General features: G+C 48.8%; 1 protein-coding gene and 1 pseudogene across 5 annotated transcripts in view; both read left to right on the top strand.

Annotated features, from left to right (window-relative positions):
- The first annotated feature begins 523 nt into the window (after nt 1-523).
- On the top strand, nt 524-1258 carry LOC100445023 (phosphatidylinositol N-acetylglucosaminyltransferase subunit P-like; annotated as a pseudogene).
- A 4839-nt stretch (nt 1259-6097) lies between these two features.
- L1TD1 (LINE1 type transposase domain containing 1) overlaps nt 6098-7393 on the top strand; it is a 40321-nt gene continuing 39025 nt past the window's right edge. For 3 of the 5 annotated variants that reach the window (XR_010135743.1, XR_008514462.2, XM_024239579.3), the window contains exon 1: nt 6098-6214. The gene's annotated coding sequence lies outside the window, so the exon portion shown is untranslated. The remainder of the gene's footprint in view (nt 6215-7393) is intronic. The other 2 variants (XR_008514461.2, XR_008514460.2) reach the window with 1 other exon arrangement.

The raw sequence follows: 7393 nt of genomic DNA, 5'->3' as shown, positions 1-7393 counted from the left end.
TCTCAGACCTCAGTCACCTTTTTAGGGAGATTGGTTTAAAAATAGATATATGTTTAAGTTGAGGCTCAGGAAACTGGTTGCCTTAGGGTGACTGGGATGGAGGTGGGGCACCATGGCATGTTCAGCTTTCCCTCAATTTTTCTTTTTTTTTGAAACGGAGTCTCGCTCTGTCACCCAGGCTGGAGTGCAGTGGCTCAATCTCAGCTCACTGTAAGCTCCGCCTCCCGGGTTCACGCCATTCTCCTGCCTCAGCCTCTCAAGTAGCTGGGACTACAGGCGCCTGCCACCACGCCCAGCTAATTTTTGTATTTTTAGTAGAGACGGGATTTCACCGTGTTAGCCAGGATGGTCTCCATCTTCTGACCTCGTGATCCGCCTGCCTTGGCCTCCGAAAGTGCTGGAATTACAGGCATGAGCCACCACGCCCAGCCTCCCTCATTTTTTCTTCTCTCGCCCTCCTGCAGCTCCCTGATAACTAGCACAGAGGACCCAGCGCGAGATTGCCTAAAGCCATAGGATAGTCATGGAGAACTCACCATTACCATTGCCAGAAAGAGCAATGTATGGCTCTGTTCTTTTCTTAAACTCCCAATTTGGCTTCATGCCTTCTCTACTATGGACTTTGGCTCCTGAATCTTGGCTAAATTCTTCAGGCTTACATTACTGGCCTCAAAAATATTGGGCAGTTGCATTACCTGTCTACCTCCATAGTACTATAGTAACCAGTTATGTACTCTTTTTTGGAACTAAAGTAATGAGTATCTCTCTCTCCACTCAACTCCATTTGTAAAATCACACGCAACTATTCCAAAAATTAACAGCAAAAAAAAATACCAAGGGCCGGGTGTGGTGGCTCACGCCTGTAATCCCAGCACTTTGGAAGACCGAGGCGGGCGGATCACGAGGTCAGGAGATCGAGACCATCCTGGCTAACATGGTGAAACCCCGTCTCTACTAAAAATACAAAAAATTAGCCGGGCGTGGTGGCGGGTGCCTGTAGTCCCAGCTACTTGGGAGACTGAGGCAGGAGAATGGCATGAACCCGGGAGGCGGAGCTCGCAGTGAGTCGAGATCGTGCCACTGCACTCCAGCCTGCGCGACAGAGCGAGACTCCGTCTCAAAAAACAAAACAAAACAAAACAAAAAAAACAAACGAAAAAAATACCAAGAGGACATACCAGCATTAACACATATTCCTGTTAATGAAGAAAACCTAATGTTCTTTTTGGCAACCAAAGAACTTTATACCAAAAACTGAATTGTATATAGATATTCTAACACCAAACATTTATATGTTTTTGCCATTATAATTGTGACCGTAATTATTTTTACTATCTCCTATTAAGATGTATTGAAATGTAAAATAAAATATACATCTAACTTATCTTTAAATTCCATTAATATTGTAAATGTTCTCAAATATTAGTTACTAATGGACAGAATTTTACAATACTTCATGAATATTAAAAAAAAAAAAAAGGCCAGGCATATTGACTCACGCCTGTAACTCCAGCACTTTGGGAGGCCGAGGTGCATGGATCACCTGGGGTCAGGAGTTCGAGACCACCCTGGCCAACATGGTGAAACCCCAACTGTACCGAAAATACAAAAATTAGCTGGGCATGGTGGTGCATACCTGTAGTCCAAGCTACTTGGGAGGCTGAGGCAGGAGAAACGCTGGAACCCGGGAGGTTGCAGTGAGCCGAGATCGCACCATTGCACTCCAGCCTAGGCAACAAAATCAAAACTCCGTCTCAAAAATAATAATAATAATTAAAAACAACAAGCTCTTTCTGCCATCTTACTGTGCCACCATAATGGTGCACATAAATGTCCTGGCGGATGTTCTCAAGAGCATCAACAATGCTGAAGAGAGAGGCAAAGGCCAGGTTCTTATTAGGCTGTGCTCCAAAGACAACATCTGGTTTCTCACTGTGATGATGAAGCATGTTCAAATGTTCAAATCTGAACATTGGCAAATTTGAGGTCATCGATGATCACAGAGCTGGGAAAATTGTTGAGAACCCCTCAGGCAAGGTTACACAAGTGTGGAGTGATCAGGCCCAGATTCGACATATAACTCAAAGATCTGGAAAAATGGCAGAATAATCTCTTCCCTTCCCCTCTGTTTGGTTTCATTGTACTGACAACCTCAGCTGACATCATGGGCTATGAAGAAGCAAAATGAAAACACACAGCGGGTAAAATCCTGGGATTCTTTTTCTAGGGATGTAATACACATGTACAAATAAAATGCTCCAATGGACAAACAAAACAAAACAAAGCAACTGTTCAGGCCAACTTATCTGCTGGAAGTTCTCCAAGGACCGTAGAGGCAGCATGCACCAGCATCAAGGCCTCTGCTGTAGGACACCACCACCTCACTAGTCTATTCCCTTTGCCACCAGCCAGCTCCACTTCTTCATATAAATAGGACTTGATGGGCCCATTGGAACCCAGAACCCAGTCTTTTTACTCCAAATCTAGTAGCATAGGGCTGGAAGTGAGATATTATAAGAATGGGACACAGCACCTCTTTCATAATTTTTTTTTTTTTTTTTTTTTGAGATGGGGTCTTCCTCTGCCGCCCAGGCTGGAGTGCAGTGGCGCAATCTCGGCTCTTCCGGGTTCTCCGCCATTCTCCTGCCTCAGCCTCCTGAGTAGCTGGGACTACAGGCGCCCGCCACCAAGCCTGGTTAATTTTTTTGTGTTTTTAGTAGAGACGGGGTTTCACCGTGCTAGCCAGGATGTTCTCGATCTTCTGAGCTCGTGATCCGCCCGCCTCCGCCTCCCAAAGTGCTGGGATTATAGGCGTGAGCCACCGCGCCCGGCCCATAATGTTTAACCTTGCGTTTTACTTAAAAGAATTCCGGGAACTGGCTTTAGGAAATCTAAATATTAAACTAAGGTTGTGGCGTGTCCCATCTCAGGAAGAAATGCTGAACGATTGATTTACAGCCTTGTTGCTGTTGGCCAGACCACCAGGTGGGTGATCCATTACTCAATAAAACCATCAAAACCAGATAAGGCTGACCCGCATACTCTACCCCTCATGTGCTTTGCCCAGCCCAACCTGCATACTCTACCCCTGATTGCCTAATAAAGCAGAGTTAGTCAGGTAGTCCTCTCCATTATGTCTGTGCATAAGCTCTAACGAGCCTTGTCTGGGAACACTCTTTCAGCCTCATGTCAATTTCTATTGCACTGAGAGCCCAAGAACAGGTGATCTTAAGTAACAGAAGGCTTTAACCTTTAAAAAATCTAATCACAGTAACCTTATTACACTTAAATTATTTTATTTTTGTTTTGTTTTGTTTTTTGAGACGGAGTCTCGCTCTGTCGCCCAGGGTGGAGTGCAGTGTCGCGATCTCGGCTCACTGCAAGCTCCGCCTGCCGGCTTCACGCCATTCTCCTGCCTCAGCCTCCCGAGTAGCTGGGACTACAGGCGCCCGCCACCAAGCCTGGCTAATTTTTTTGTATTTTTTAGTAGAGACGGGGTTTCACCGTGTTAGCCAGGATGGTCTCGATTTCCTGACCTCGTGATCCGCCCGCCTCGGTCTCCTAAAGTGCTGAGATTACAGGCGTGAGCCACCGCGCCCGGCCCAACAGTTATTCTTAATATCATCAAATATCCAGTCAGTGTTCAAATTTTCCTGTTTTTTGTTTGTTTGAGACAGGGTGTTGCTCCGTCACTCAGGCTGGAGTGCCGTGGCAAGATCTCAGCTCACTGCAACCTCCGTTTCCCAGCTTCAAGTGATTCGCCTGCCTCAGCCTCCTGAGTAGCTGGGATTACAGGCACTCACCACAACGCCTGGCTAATATTTGTACTTTTATTAGAGATGGGGTTTCACCATATTGGCCAGGCTTACCTCAGGTCTTAAACTCCTGACCTCAGGTGCTCCACCTGCCTTGGACTCCCAAAGTGCTGGGATTATAGGCTTGAGCCACCTTGTCCAGATTTTTTTTTTTTTTTTTTAGACAAGGTCTTGCTCTGTCACCCAGGCAGGAGTGTAGTGGTGTGATTGTAACCGCCCAATGGGTTCACCTTGCTCACTGCCTACACAGAGCCCATTTATCAAGACAAGGGAATTGCAATAGAGAAAGAGTAATTCACGCAGAGTGGGCTGTGTGGGAGACTGGAATTTTATTACTCAAATCAATCTCCCCAAGCCTTCAGGGATCAGAGTTTTTAAGGACAACTTGGTGGGAGGGGGGAAGCCAGTGAGCCGGGAGTGCTGATTGGTCAGATCAGAGATGAAATCATAGGGAGTCAAGGCTGTCTTCTTGCGCTGAATCAATTCCTGGATGGGGGCCACCAAGATCATATCAGCCAGTTTATTGATCTAGGTGGTACCAGCTGATTCGTCAAGTGCAGGATCTGCAAAATATCTGTGGAATATCTCCCTGGTCTTAGGTTTTGCAGTAGTGGTTTTATCCCCAGAAGCAATTTGGGGAGAGTCAGAATCTTGTAGCCTCCAGCTGCATGACTCCTAAACCATAATGTCTAATCCTGTGGCTAATTTGTTAGTACTGCAAAGGCAGTATAAATCCCCAGGGTTTGTTTCGGGAAAGGGCTGTTATCATCTTTGTTTTAAACTATAAACAAGTGAGCCTCCCACCTCAGCCTCCCAAAGTGCTGGGATTTTAGGCAGTAAGAAGAAATAAGGGATTAAAAGCAAAAGACAAAATTCACTTTGTTTATTCATATGCTGTGTATAGACTGAACTACCAGATATTGAGGCTTCTCTGCTTATTAGCTGCATGACATTGGGCAAGTCAAGTTCTACCTGAGCCTTGCAAGTCAGGCCTGGGGAGTCCAACCACCCAGAACCTTTGAGTCTCTATTAGAGAGCAAGATACTCTCTCAAGAAACAAAATAAAACAAAAAAAGAGTATTGGGATATGGGGAGTTTGGCTCCTGTAGAAAGGGTAGTCTGGGAGGCCTGTTGGAGGAGTTACATTGGACCTGAGGATGAACAGAAGCCATATTGAAAGAACTGGGAAAATAAAGAGGTGGCCAGGTACAGTGGCTCACACCTGTAATCCCATCACTTTGGGAGGCTGAGGCGGGCGGATCACCAAGTCAGAAGTTCAAGACCAGCCTGACCAACATGGTGAAACCCCCTCTCTACTAAAAATACAAAAATTAGCCAGGCGTGGTGGCACGGGCCTGTAATCTCAGCTACTCAGGAGGCTGAGGCAGGAGAATCGCTTGAACCCAGGAGGCAGAGGTTGCAGTGAGCCGAGATTGCACCACTGCACTCCAGCCTGGGTGACAGAACGAGACTCTGTCTCAAAAACAAAAAAAAAAACAAAACAAAAATTATCCGGGCGTGGTGGCGTGCTCCTGTAATCCCAGCTACTGGGGAGGCTGAGGCAGGAGAATTGCTTGAATCCAGGAGGCTGGGGTTGCAGTGAGCCAAGATCATGCCACTGCACTCCAGCTGTGGCGACAGAGACTCTGTCTCAACAAAAGAAAGAAAGAAAAAAAAGAAAAAAATAACTCGCAGAGGAAATAGCCAGTGCAAGGGCCCTGAGGCAGGAAGTTCCGTGTTTTTTGAGGAACAGAAAGAGACAGTGTTTCTGTTGTCAGGAGAGTAGTGCGAAGACATTGTTGAAGGGGCAGTCCGGATAGAATGAGGAGGTAGAAATTTAACCGAAACAGGAAGCCACTGAACGGTATTGGAGGAGGAGAAGGATTGCAGAGGGGTCGCGGGAGAGGCCAGGGAGCAGTTGGAGGTGACTTCAGTGATCCAGGTGAGAGACAACGGGGCTTGGACTGGGCTGGAGCTGTGAAGATGGAGAGAAGCCGGCAAATTCAAGGACTCAGGAATGGATTAACTGCGAGGGTTGAAGAAAAGGAAAGAGGTGACCTTGGGGTTCAGGCCTGGGTGATGAGGCGCTTTAGTGGTGCCTTTATTCAGATTTGAGTCTGGAGTCGGGTCTGAGGGGTGGGGCTCGTTCAAGCGGAGGCACGGTGGAGACAGAGGGAATTGGGCTCAGTCGGGGGGCAGCAATGGAAGTCAGCAATTGCTTAGGGCGGAATGCGATTTCCGGGGAGGAGGCGAGGGCATGTAGACAGAGGGGGTTGGGACACACCGGGAGGGGAGGAGCCAGCCCCGAGAGATCGGGAGTCCTCTCAGTCCTTAGTTACAAGGCTCCATCCTCACTTTGTTCGCTCCTCAGTCGTCCAAGCGGATTCCTTTTTCGCCAGGTAAGGCTGGCCCGGGTGCGTGGGGACCCGCGTGCCCCGGGTAAGGCTGGCCCAGGCGCGTGGGGTCCGGGGCGCACCGGGTAAGGCTGGTCCAGGGGCGTGGGGTCCGGGGTGCCCCAAGTACGGCTGATCCAGGCGCGTGGGGTCCGGAGTGCCCCAAGTACGGCTGGTCCAGGCGCGTGAGTTCCAGGGTGCCCCGGGTAAGGCTGGTCCAGGCGCGAAGGGCGCGGGGTGCCTCGGGTAAGGCTGGCCCGGGTACGTGAGGCCCGAGGTGCCCCAGGCAAGGCTGATCCGGGTGCATGCGTGGGGCCCGGTGTGGGGCAGGCAGTTGGCCCCCTTACTTGACTCCCTGCTCTTTCCCTAACCGTCCGTGGCGCAATGAGAAAAAAACTATCCTAAGACTTCTTTACCTCCAAATTGGAAACATTAAAGTAGCTCTGTGAAGGAAAAATAAAGTCAAGAAAATGAGGTGGTGCTTGACAAGTCCTAGCTTTAGCAAAAGAATGGACGGGCCAGGAGCAGTGGCTCACGCCTGTAATCCCAGCACTTTGGGAAGCCGAGGCGGGCGGATCACCTAAGGTCGGAGTTCGAGACCAGCCTGACCAACATGGAGAAACCTCGTCTCTACTAAAAACACAAAATTAGCCAGGCGTGGTGGCGCATTCCTGTAATCCTAGCTACTCGGGAAGCTGAGTCAGGAGAATCGCTTGAACCCGAGAGGCGGAGGTTGCACTGAGCCGAGATCGCGCCACTGCACTCCAGCCTGGGCAACGGGCGAAACTCCATCTCAAAATAAAAAAAAAAAAGATGGAGTGCCGGGCGCGGTGGCTCACGCCTGTTATTTTCCACACTTTGGGAGGCCGAGGCGGGGGCGGATCACGAGGTCAGGAGATCGAGACCATCCTGGCCAACTTGGGGAAACCCCGTCTCTACCAAAAATACAAAATTAGCTGGGTGTGTTGGCTCGCGCCTGTAGTCCCAGCTACTCGGGAGGCTGAGGCAGGAGAATCGCTTGAACCGGGGAGGCGGAGATTGCAGTGAGCCGAGATCGGGCCACTACACTCCAGCCTGGGAGGCAGAGAGAAACTCCGTCTCAAAAAAAAAAAACAAAAAAAAACTTTAATTATGTGACTGGAAAAATTGATTTGGAAGTAAAAAGTTTTGCATTTTCTTCAATTT

Source organism: Pongo abelii, chromosome 1 (assembly GCF_028885655.2).
Source record: "Pongo abelii isolate AG06213 chromosome 1, NHGRI_mPonAbe1-v2.0_pri, whole genome shotgun sequence".
NCBI lineage: Eukaryota > Metazoa > Chordata > Mammalia > Primates > Hominidae > Pongo > Pongo abelii.
Note: the sequence above shows the minus strand (reverse complement) of the source record. Positions and strands in the feature narration are given on the sequence as shown.